The sequence below is a fragment of the Pseudophryne corroboree genome, chromosome 6 (assembly GCF_028390025.1).
Source record: "Pseudophryne corroboree isolate aPseCor3 chromosome 6, aPseCor3.hap2, whole genome shotgun sequence".
Classification (NCBI taxonomy): Eukaryota; Metazoa; Chordata; class Amphibia; order Anura; family Myobatrachidae; genus Pseudophryne; species Pseudophryne corroboree.
Genome location: NC_086449.1, coordinates 599,662,289 through 599,675,488, shown reverse-complemented (window position 1 = coordinate 599,675,488; position 13,200 = coordinate 599,662,289). Strand labels below are relative to the sequence as shown.

The 13,200-nt window shown below is 40.6% G+C and overlaps 1 protein-coding gene across 3 annotated transcripts in view; it reads left to right on the top strand.

Moving 5' to 3' along the window:
* The window catches only part of HTR4 (5-hydroxytryptamine receptor 4), a 908,015-nt gene that overhangs the window by 258,742 nt on the left and 636,073 nt on the right, over positions 1–13,200 (top strand). For 2 of the 3 annotated variants that reach the window (XM_063928018.1, XM_063928020.1), the window contains exon 2: positions 3,153–3,292. The exons of the other annotated variant lie outside the window; for it this stretch is intronic. The gene's annotated coding sequence lies outside the window, so the exon portion shown is untranslated. The remainder of the gene's footprint in view (positions 1–3,152; positions 3,293–13,200) is intronic. 3 annotated transcript variants of the gene reach the window in all.

The following is a 13,200-nucleotide window of genomic DNA, read 5'->3' as shown; positions in this document are numbered from 1 at the left end:
GAAACGGTCAAGGAAGCAGACAGGCAGGACCATATACAGAAGTAGTGAGGGGGTTAGTAGTACCTGTCAGTGCCAGGGATACAGAATCATGGTTTGCATTTCACATCAGCCAGAGATATGGGGGGATGTACTGTATATGAGTCACTGGAAGACTCTATGTATTGTATATGGGACATCTGTACTTTAGTTTACTGTCTAGACTATTTGTGCAGGTTGTGTGATTTCCCCCCTGCTTTTCTTTATGTGTTTATTGTTAAAAAAAAACCTCTGTTGCAGTTAGTTTAAGGCAGCCTTCATACAAGTGCAGGCTGTGAGTGGGGTTTGTGGTATTTCAGTGGTTCTATTTTTAACTGTACTTTTGTCCTTGTCTTTGGCTTTGGTGAGCTATATTGTAAAAATTCAGTGCTAGTCTGTCTGATTTAGAGTGGATATAAACAAATCTACACACCTTTACTAAAATTGCAGGATTTTGTGATGTGAACATTGAACACTTGTGACCCAAAAAAAGAAAAAGCAGGGGCAAAAAATAGATAAGACCTACCATACACTAGTGCAAACTAATACTCAAGGGTATATTTACTAAATGTTGGCTTTGCTGCCTAATTTAAACCAACAGGCATCAATGGCGGTTTGCAGTGTAAAAAAACATATTTACTATGCATCGGTTTTGACAGTTATTCATCACCTGCTGTCGATGCCCATCAAATTTCAATCCCTTATTCATCAGCAAAGCAAACAGCAGTCTATGATGGCTCTAGAGCACTATGATCTGTGCAGGCTTTCTTTTATTAATAAGATTTAAAAGCTAAAAAAAAAAAAAAAAAAGAAAAGGGGCAATGCATTCCCCCCCCCCTCCCCAAATCATTATCCAGCCCCAGTCCTCTGAGCCTAGGCTAGTATTGGGATAGAATGGTGTGCGCACTCCCCCCCCCCCCTCTTTTTTTCAGTAACCAGCACTAGACTGACCAAGTTGATGCTAAAGGAGGGGGGCACACAACATGGTGTAACCTTGCCCTGACAGCTATCAGCCCAAACTGGTCAGTCCAAAAAATGGAGTTTCCCTCCCCAAGGTTACAGCCCTGGGCTCTGAGTGTGGAGGTAGTAGTGTAAATAATGTTTAAATAATATGGGCTCAAATGTATTAAGCCTTTAGAAGAGATAAAGTGGAGATGGAAAAAGACTGATAAATGACCAGCAATAAGCTTCCTAACTGTCATGTCACAGGCTTTGTTTGAAAGATGACAGCTAGTAGCTGATTGGCTGGTCATTTATCACTCTTTATCCATCTCCACTTTATCACTTATTAAGGCTTAATACATTTGGGCCATTGTTCTTTACAGGTGGACTGCAGGTCCTAGCAAGGCTGCCTGGGCATGATGGTCCAGCATACTCATTCATCAAGAGCTCATGGGCACCTGTGCTCTGCCTTGTTAAAAAGAAAAAAAAGAAAAGAAATTAAACAAGAGACACATACATCGACTATTGCATTATTTTAATAAATATAAACACCCAACACAGTCCTTGTTGACCAATATAACCCTCACAAAATGTAGGGGTTCACATCCACTTTGGTTGATGGGTTGATGTAGTATCCCGAATCTTACTGAAACAAAAAAAATTCACTACTGCATCTCCCGAAGTTCTGCCATATTAAGGGTTCACTTCGGGACACTCTCCATACGAAAGAATGGGGACATGCTGATTGGTCAGAATGAACTGTCATGAACTGACCAATCAGTGAATCCTCTTTTACTCCTATGGAGAGACTCCCTGCAGTTTGTATTGTAGACTATGTTAAGTAATTGATAGTTGGTTTAATGGTATATTGCCATCTACTGACATCCAAAGCTAGGTTGTTCATTTGCAAAATCAGTGGAAATACTCAGAAAAACACAAACACCTGAACTCTATAGTTCTATTTCATTCTTTTCTGCCAATAATGTTAAGGTACATCAAGCTTATTAGATGTGTGCTTTGTATCATTGTCATGTTGGAAGGTGAACTTCCTTTACCTTTCTGACAGAGGCCAGCAGGTTTCATGTCAAAATACAGTATAGCATAAACTCAGTCTTTTTTCTCTTTGTTTTTATATATTTGTAATTCTCATACAGTATCTAGTTCTTGAAACAGTAGAAAATAAGTAAAATCAATACAGAAACTAATAAAAGATGTGTCCAAAGCATCTTTATAAACCTTGTAACATCAAGTGAGTACTGCCACCGTTTTCTCTGTACCACGGAAAAAGCACTGCATGTATTAATGCCCTGTTTTTTTTATCCAGGTGATGCACATTCCTTTTATATTTAAAGTGCAATCCTTGTGACGCCAATTCCTGCTGGCAGAAAACACAAAATCCCTAAAGATTTTTATAGTTGTTTACTCATGACATGAGAAACAATTCTGTCACAGTGATCATTGATCCATGTGATAACCACTTATGCCAGGGCACACAAGCTATAAATCATACTTGCTGAAAATGCATGCAACATCTTCAGTGCGTCTGTATGGCATAAGTCTCAGAAATATCCCTGCTTCTATTTGTTACTCTTATAAAGTCTCTCCACAAGGGAAACTAACTTTATTCCGTGAAAACAAATCTATCAATTAAACTGAGGTTTGCCATAGTAATATTCCAGGAAAGCACAATATAATTTCATTTCCTTGAAGTAGAGAAAACATTTAACCTGGGCTGAGACACACGTCTACTGTTTTTCCCTGACCATAAAAAAAACTTTCATTATGGCTGCTTCATGCAAAACTTCATTGTACATGGGTTTATTTGGTGTCAATGGGGGAGATTTATCAAAGCTTAGAGAAAAATTATCAACCAATCAGATGCTGTCATTTTTGAAATACAGCCTTTAAAACGACAGGAGATTATTGGTTGGTACTTTGTCTCTTCACTTTTTCTCTCTCCAAGCTTTGATAAATCTCCCCCTTTGTCTCTCATAGAACTTTAAATACTAATCAAAATAAATAAGAATGTTTAGCTATGCATAAGTTATGTTTTATATTTCTTTATTTATTATGAAGGCAGTACATTAGCTATAAAGGAATAGTTAATATTTGTGTAAATTAGAAACAGAAATTATAGTGCAATCAATCTTCTTATCGATATTGAAGCACGTAATAACCTATCATACTGTACCTAGGGCTATGAACAGAGTTTCCCAATATTTTGGCCAGCAAAGTAGAACGTCAGCAATTTCAAGAATGAGGTGATGGACGGGATACGTTTGACTGGAGCTGCAATGACAAAAATTGCGGAACTTAATGATATTTCACAGGAACTGTGAGTACAGCAATGTTCACATGACTGTCTGGGGAAAACAGAAGCTCATATAGGGGAAACAAAGAGAAAACATTTCAGGGCGAGTATCTGAGAGAGACCACATTGTCCACCACCATTTACAATAATATACATAACTGATGGCATTGCTTATGGAAGAATCGGCTCACATGCCAGAGCTCAAGTTTTAGAGAGGATACTGAGGATGTTGGACGCGGTGGTTTGAAGTTGCATGGTTCATGCATCCTGATGATCTGTGCTCAGAGTCACAGTAATGATTCGAATGCATGGTCTCTAAAATGTAGTAGAAATATGTTGAGTGTTCATGGGCGGTGACCAGTGGTGCAAGTATGCGGGTACGCTTGGGTACGGAGTACCCTTGAGAATTTGGCAGCGGGTACGCAGTACCACCTGCCACACACTTTGCCATTACCACAATTATAATGTGCCTCAAAGCAACAAGACCATGGTACTTGACAGCATGACGGCTCCTCCCACTTTGTCAGGGTTACTGGGAGTGCGACAGTGGCTGTATTTTCTTGTTATAATGGAGGCATTACTATATATTGTTTTTAAATAGGGGGCATTACTATATATTTCTATTATACTGGAGTCATTACTGTATATTTTAGCCTTGCCTCCAGATTCCCCAAAAAATGGGGCTGTCATGTAGCCACGCTGCTAGTGTCATGTAGCCACTCCCACTAGCAGCATGTGGCCACACACCCTCACAACACATGACCACGGCAATTTTTCGGCGCTCAGTACCACTAAGAAAATATTTCTACTTGCACCACTAGCGGTGACTGGGTGATGGCTGTTCAGACACACAGAGATGGGGTGTTTTATGGGAGTATTATGGGAGTGTTGCAGTGTTTCACTTCAAGTGGTTCCATGGAAATTCTGCACCTAGCATAGGGCTGGGGGAAGTTTCAATGTTGTGACTGGTGTTGGTGTCTAAAGATGCACCAATCATTATTGCCGCATCTGAAGATGCCCAAAGTGGGTGTTTCAGTCCATGAATATTTGGGTGCATAGCTGTATTCCAGGGAAGGGCTTTGTAGTGACATTTGCAAAAGATAAAACTGTGGTAAAAGACACACGGGTGTGGATAATTAGATCTACACTAAAATGGTTTACAGTCATTATGATGACCCCAAATGGTTAACATGCACACGATCAACAGGGTCAAAAGATCAACATAGAATAGGTAGACAGTTGAAAAGGTCGACAGGGTCAAAAGGTCAACATGCAAATAGTCAAACTAGACACCACATTAGTGTACTGCACCCCTTGCATTGCTTGCTTCACTAGCCATGTTTTGAGCAGTGCTACTATTCCCAATCGTAGTCCACGTGGATGGTATGAAAACTTGAAAAAAATGAACTTGAAAAAAATGTACATTTTTTTAAAAACTTTGTATTAACTATATGTGTGTCAATTATTGTCATGTCAACCATGTGACCCTGTCAACCCTTTGTACTGACTATCTTTTACATGTTGACCTTTTGGCCATGTCAACCTTTTGACCATGTCAATATATATTGGGTGACAGAGTACCTATAGCGCTTCACTTGGGTGTAAGCTAGCCTTTCAATACACGAATGGGGTACCCTACCCCACTACAATGGATATATAGAAATACGTTGGTGGAGTATTGAATATGGTGCTGCCCAATTGCTGACATAGGATAATTGTAGCCAATATGTAAAATATTAATTTAATACACACTTTGATATTGTGGGGGAGCTGGTTGGCAACATCCCCAGGTTGGACGGCCTCATCATCGCCTGAACCAGAGGAGTGACACCTGCCGGAGTGAGGATTAAAAGATCTGGGAACACATGCAGGGTAAGTCCGGACTTCCCTGCATAAACCATCACCTGCAGCTCCCCCATGTATATCCTTGGTAAGACTCGTTCTGTATTTTATGTACTATCATACAATGCTTTGTCTGACATTTTTACAAGTTTTATGTTATTTTGGATATCAAAATGTGTATTACATTCATATTTTACATATTGGCTACAATTATCCTATGTCAGCAGTTGGGCAGCGCCATATCAATACTCCACCAACGTATTTCTTTTGACCATGTCGACCTAATGCATGTCGACCATTAGTGGTTGACCTATTGACTGTCGACCTTTTGACTGTTGACCTATAGTCCGGATACCAAGACACACACTTGGCTGCCCAAGAGCATAGTTTCCATAGGTGCAAGGACTGTAGCTGTTACATGGCCCAGAGCTGAGAGAAAACCACCTTCCCTGTCAAAATGACATGTTTTATGTATATTTTTCACCATTAGGTGGTACACAGGGGCCCTTAACAAGCTTTTGCCTTGGGATTTGCAATACATCTAGTTATGCCCCTGGACCTGCTCATTGTAATGTGGTATAAAATAAAATGGAGAGTAATATAGTTACTTAATATGAACTTGGGCACTATAATGTGGCACAATATGAAGTGAAGGCACTATAATGTTGCATAATAGTGTTCATTCCTGCCCGGGGTGTTGCTATCAGCTGTGGTGTTTCTAGCACACCATGGTCTATATCTTAGTGCTGTGATACAGACCAAAGTGTTCTAAAAGCACCAAAGCAGAGAGTGACACCCCAGGCAGGAAAAAGAACTGCATTGGTTTTAAAAGGTGCAAGATGAGAGAATGAATACTACATAATATGAACTGAAGCTGCTGTAATGTGAAATAGTATAAACTGGGACATTGTATGTATTTTAGGGAATTGTTGTATAATGTGTACTGTCAGCCCTACAATGTGATGTAATGTGAACTAGAGCACTACTATGGGTCATAAAATAAACTACTGTAGGGCACTACTATGGGACATAACATTAACAAAGGCATGACTATCATTCAGAAAATGAGCTAGGGCACTGCTATGGGCCATAAATGTAACAACTGCGGCGGAGAGGTGTCTCTCTAGAAGTATTGGGACAGGGTCCCCTTCAATGTTGCTATGTGGCCCACACAGTTCTGATTATGACCCTGTGGTCACAACATCTGATTCAAAATCAGGTCCACATTATTAGGGCAATTTATTAATTGTTTGCATGAAAGTACTGCTGTTATTGTAAACAGCTGCCCCAGCAAATGCTTACACCAAAGTGATCAGTGGCAAAATAAGTCACTGTTAGTCTCTGTTCCTGCAGTGTTCCGAAGCACAGGGACACTGAGAGGGAAGGGTTCTAATCATTCTGGTTTTGGGCTTATTTAAGGGGCCAGGCAGGGGCCTGGGCCAACTGTGCAGGGGGAAGAATGTTCTTCTCCTTGCTATGCAGCGGCATGCATAATTGTTATCATTTGTGTTATTTCCTGGTAGGCATCACTCCCATGATTTGACCACGTATTCCCCATCACCCATGCCCATCATAACTCTCTATGGCTTTTTAAGAGCATGAGCAAACTTAGATCATGCATGCGCACAAGAGAATTCTAAATAGAGGATAGAGCCTGCTAATGCCATCTGAAGATGGTTTTAGAAATCAGAGGAAAGCTCTAAAAAGCTAAGCTTTTTGGAGCATGTTACATTAGGTCATAGAGAATCACAGGTGCAGGACTTCTGTGAATGATTAAACATTATCTGTAAGGCACATTTTCTGTAAATTCTCTTTGCCGCCTGCATTTACAACACCCATTCATATCACAAGCAGGTGCACCTGTTCAAAATGCAGAGCAGCACTGAACAGAACATACATCCCCTCTTTCTCAGTGGGAGATGTTTCAATCCTTGAAGAGAGATAAAGTGGAGAGAGATTAAGTACCAACCAATCAGCTTCTATCTGCCATTTTATAGGCTGTGTTTGAAAAATCACAGAAGCTGATTGGTTGGCACATACAGTATCTCTTTCCAAGGTTTCATAAATCTCAGCCACCATTGTGGGACTAACATGTCAGGACATTGGGACAGCACTCTCAAGATGGTACTGTTCTGTCTAAATCAGAGCACTAGAGAATGATGGTAGGATGCTATATAAATAATGATAATTCATTCTTTGCTCACTTATAATCAGCAACCAGACCTGGTGATGCCTCCCTGTCACAGTTTGTCCTGTAAGAAAGTCAACACCACACTAACCTAACTTTTTGATCTCTCCAAGTGGCAAATGGGAAGGGGAAGGGTGGGGAATGATGACATGTTTCAAGTTATCATGTCCCCACCCCTTGATGGGCTGGCAGGGTGCTCTACACTTTCAGGAGTTCATGAGTACTTCCTGAGAAACTAGGCAAGTAGGGGCACATTTGTATTGAAAATACTACATGCTGCTATTCACTGCTGGTGATAGAGATGCTCTACTATAATTAATTGACGTCTTTTAAGTAGTGATGAGCGAGGTTCGGTTTTACTCGGTTTTACTCGGTTTTACTCGGTTCTCAAAACGGCATCTTATTGGCTATCCAAAACACGTGACATCCGTGAGCCAATAAGATGCCGTTTTGAGAACCGAGTAAAACCGAGTAAAACCGAGTAAAACCGAATCCGCTCATCACTACTTTTAAGCAGTATGACCTGGAAACAAAATATTTAAACAGGATCCACCTTACACTGCTGCATTAGAACCTACTGTTTAGTGTACACATACACAATGGATTTCCTACCAAGTTTATTTTTCCGTATTAGGAAATATTGCTAGTGACCTTAGTATACTCAGAAAGTGATGATACATGCTGTTTGTTATTGTCAATTTTACAACCTTATATGAGAAACGAATGAAACTGAACCAACAAATTCTCTGAAAAAAGGAACCAAACTACCACTTCATTTAGAGTGTATATTTCTGTACTGTACTCATTAAATCAGTTAAACTTGCAGAATTTGTTTGATGTTATTTAAACAAAAAATCAGTAAACTAAACCAAACACTTCAATTTACAATGTATTATATTTCATAGTTCATATTGTTCTAAATTGTATTGCACACTTGTAATACTGTATGTATGTTATTGAAAATCGATTTTTTTGGATGATTAGAACACTTTCTATGCTTCTTGTTCATAAAGATAGCACTTGTTGCTATGGGAACCACCATTGTTTTTAAAATAACTAGTTATAAATCCTGCATAGTGACGAAGAAATATGATATAAAGTAATATGACTCCACTTTCCAAACTGCAAAGTCATATCTACTTTGCATAAAGTACCTGTGACTTTTTCTTGTTACAGTATGCATTTCAGGGTTTTCCTTTGCTGAACTGAGACAAAAAATATATAGCCAGGAAAAGCATGAATTTGTTTTATTTATATAACCTTGTGTATTTAGTCTTTTTGTTTGCTTTATGTTGCTCTTTGTCTAGAATTAAAACCATTATAGATTTATAGTATGCTGCAATTAAGCTGCATTACCATTTTACTGGAAGTCCTACACCTATACATTGTTCCCCGTTCTGCAGATGCTGCACCAATCTGCTGCTCGGTGGACTCTGATGAACTGCGATTTGTCGGGAATGGGCAATATCTTACATTTTTGGGTAGAATCAGCAAATAGAGGATTTCCAACATGTTGGAATGCAGATAACCCGACCCAGGCATTGTGAATTTGCTACAATATAGCTTATATCTATATATATTTTAGTTAGCTGTCTACATCTGTGTGTAATATGCTGTTATGATGGGGCTTATACACCAGGCAAATTTCAGGGCATTTCCCCATTTTGCTGATGGCTACGTCAGATCATCGTAAAAATCCAACATGTTGGAAATCCCTGATTCACTATCAGTGGGGGAGATTCAATTCTTTTCACCCCTTTTCACACCCATTCTGTTTCTGCCCTCAGGGGCGTGGTATCATTATTTCAGCTTGCTACCTCCCCGAGTAGCGAGGCACCCAACCCTTTACACAGCTAAACCTGATCACTATGGGCGCAATATGCGCAATAATGGAGATCATTTTAGAAGGAAATTGGGCGTGATATGTCATTTGAATCTCACCCAGTGTGTCGGGGATTTTTAACATGTAGGATTTTGCTGACCCCTGCCAAATTATATTGGTGTCTGCCAAGCGGCATGGCAGGAAGGGGAATTGGCCCATAGATGTATGGCCTGCATAAGATTGATGAACTGTTGCTTGAAGTTTTAGAGAAAATGTATTTAATAATTTTATTTAACATTTTTGGTAAATTAGAGATTTTAGACTCCCCCCCCCCCCCTAGAAATAGAGAGACAACATTTTTAGCCTTTTTGTTCTCCTGTCATAGTTGCACATTTATGGATTACCTTCTGGAAGATCTTGAAAGGGGAGGTTCCAGGTGCAACTATGGAGGGTGTGATGCTATAAATCATGTAATCATGGCCACGCCCATATTGTGGAATATTGTAGCAGGAGTTAGGGCCATGATGTCACTATTTACAGTGAATCACATCATCACATACTGTACCTGGCATGCCAACTTCACTGCAGACAACAATCCAGGAGAACTGGCAAGTATGGCTTCTTTGGACACTTTCATAAGGCACTGAAGAATCTCCAATATATCTTAGTTTATTGTTCTAGTTTGTCAGAGAAGAAAGTTGTACACATATGATGTAACATTCCTTCTGACAATGGGGTTGTTCATTATTATTTTGTGTTATTTTGCAATATTTTTATTACATAGTTAAACATGAGTAGTCATGAATAGATGAATCTCCTTTGAATATCCTTTTGTGTGATAATGCATATCCAGATTTCTGACACCAAAAATTAAAAGTGGTTATGTTACCCATAGCAACCAGTCAGATTCTATCATTTTCTAGGATGCAATAGAGAAATGATAGACACAATCTGATTGGTTGCTATGGGCAATATCACCACTGTTCATTTTTAGAAGCTTTAGTAAATTTACCCCCTCAAATACTGCAAATGGCAAGACTAAAATCTAAAATATACTCCCTGAAAAAGTCCCTTTTATGGCTGAAATGCTAACTACAGAGAACAGCTGGCGATCAGCAATAGACTAATGTGCACGCGCGTCAGCACACAACAACAGGCATTGCTGGACAGCAACAAGTGCGAAAAAGTTCGATTGCCCGGACGTTTGCAAGGTGATTGACATGAAGACGCCGTTTGTGACCATTTTCTGGGAGTGTCAGGAAAAACGCAGGCGTTCCCAACCGTTTTCAGGGAGGGTGTGTGACGTGAGCTCCGGCCCCGATCAGCCTGTTCTCATCGCACTTTAGGAGTAAGTCCTGGGCTGCGCAGAGTCTGCACACAGTGGAAAAATTATTCAATGGTGAGTGAGGTGTAAACGGATTTGCAGCTGTCCGCTGACTGAGGTTTTTTTTGCAGCTCGCCATACACATGCGATCGCAAACTTGCACGGCGAATATACACTCCCCTTGGGCAGCGACTATCTGAACGCAGGACAAAAAAATTAGCAGCCCAGCGATCATGTCTGAATCACTTCGACAGTCTTACCCATACCACAGAACTTTTAATCATTATGAACAGTTCTTGTCACATTGCTGCCTGCAAATGACTAAACGGACAGTAGGTCCCTTTCATTTGTTTTCACTGTTGTTTTTGCTGTTATTTCACCATGTTTTTCTGGATCTGTATGACACATTAACACAGTGAATACATTTGTTAGATCTAATTACCCTTTATCTAAACAAAGTATCATCAGGAATGAAAGGAAGTGAGGGATCAGTTCCCACATCTTTCTTTGTATGACTGGGCAGTTTACCTTAAAGCAATCATTTGCTTTTTCTGAGGAGATACCAAAGTGTAGGACCCCACTCTAGAAATCATTCCACCAAACTTATTGTAAATCACATACAAACTTATATCCATTCTGTACATAGAATATTATTAACCATGGACTTGATCCTAAACCATACTGTATATTTTCTCTTTAGGAGCTAATCGTTGCGCCTCTTTTTACTTTTGTAATTTATGTGCTTATTTTTATTTATTATTACTATTTACTATTTTTAATTTATTTGCATTTTTGTATCATTTTGAATCTTCTCCTTTTTAATCCCATTTTGTCAAATTTTAGTACAATTGGTTGATTGTCATAATTCTGAGGCCATCAGTTCTGTGTTGATAGAGATCACAATGTGCACAACACACAATATCAGACAACTAAAATTATTTTGAAACAAACCCTAAACGAGGCTTATCACGCATACACAGGTGGTCTTTGTGGTAACTGGTGGCAGTATATTTTATCAGCAGCATTGGATCATGGGACATTTCCACCATTTGTGTTCACATGTCCTTTCTTGGCATGAGTGCAAACTGTTTGAATTGAAAGTCAAAATGGGACAGTACAGTCATCTGAAAGGTCTTAAATGAAACTAAGGACCCAATTCAGGTTGGATCGCAATTGGTGATCCAACCGCAAAAAATATGATGATGATGCGGGTGCATACGCAGGGTCCATCCTGCTCATTAGCCCACATTTACTGCAGTTGCCCTGCAGTAAATGTGGGCTAATGCCTGTCAAACAGGCAGAGGCGTTTGCGGTGTGGGGGTCGGGCAGCACGCTCTGTTTCCAAGATGGTGTGTTGCAGGGGCGGCATCAGGGAAACGGGGGCAGCGGCAGTCAAACGGGGGCATGGCTCGGGTGTGGCATGTGCATGATCCAGGCAGCTGCGTGTCACATGTAGCCGCACCGATCAAAAAGATGGCAGTGGCCGTCCTGCTGTCGAAGCCATGTTGCGCTGGCAGGAGGCTTCCCTACATTATGCGATCACACTAAAATTGTGGTGCCACTGCAATTTCAGCCTGGTCGCAGAGGGGGGGGGGGGGTCGCAGATGGGGCGGCTTTTAGCATGCTGGGTGGCCTTGCCCTGCAATGGGTCCCCAGCATGCGACTCAAAGGATTGCAAATTCTGCTTTTTAGCAACCCTTACTGAATCTGGTCCTAAAGTTGCATTAAAAAAAAAAATTAGTGGCGGAGACCACTATATTTATTCTTCCTAGGTTTTTTATGTTTTACATCTTAACAGCATTGAAGCACCTTTCTTCTATGAACAGCATTTTTGTATTTCATTAGTGATGGCTGTGATGGGCAGGTGAGCACCATATTGCACCCCAAGAGTGGATCATTTTACACTGGCAAAACAGGAGTTAAGATTTTTACAATTAGGTTTGCATGGGTGTTCCCTGGTTTGGATGATGTTTAAAAGGGAAGCGCTTTGTGGATGAGTTTTTGCCTGAAAGGGAGTTTCCAGAAATGTCTGGTTGTCTACTTTGCCTGACATTCCCGTTCTCCCTGCCTGGTTATGTGTTGACTTTACGGTGGGTGGGAAGAACCAGAGGAGGATTTAGACCTCAGGGGACCCTAAGCAAGACACCGATTTGGGGCCCCCTTCCTCAAACAATCCCCACAGTCACTTAATGTTTGCAAAATCCCCCACCCCTGCCAGTCAGTGTATGCTAAATCCCCCCTCCCAGTAAATCAGTGTATTCTGAACAAACCCCCCTCCTTTCACCCCAGTCAGTCATGTATTCCAAAATCCTCTCGGTCAGTCATGTATGCCAAATCTTTGCCAAATCCACATATCCAGTGAGCACTGCAGTGATGAAACTCAAAACATACCTGCCTCCTTTTGAAAGCTAGGGAGATTATAGTTGGTGGTAGAAGTATGTGCCGCATTCCCGTTGTCAAGGGGGTGTGCCATGCTCTACCGAACGGGTGTGCCTGTCTTCACCCATGGGTGTTTCTATTGCCATTCAGGGGAGTGTTCTGCAGTGGCAGTTCATCAGGACTTGCACCAGCCCTATTACTGTATGTGCACTACTTGTTCCTCTGGAACCCATTTTTCACAGAAAGCTTGATGGAGTGGATACCATTCACACACACAGATATTTTGTACATATGAAAGTGACTGCTCCTTATCAGGAGGATGTGTATGTAAGATGTTTCAGGACCTGGCTTGCTGGGCGATGTTTTACAAAAAAATA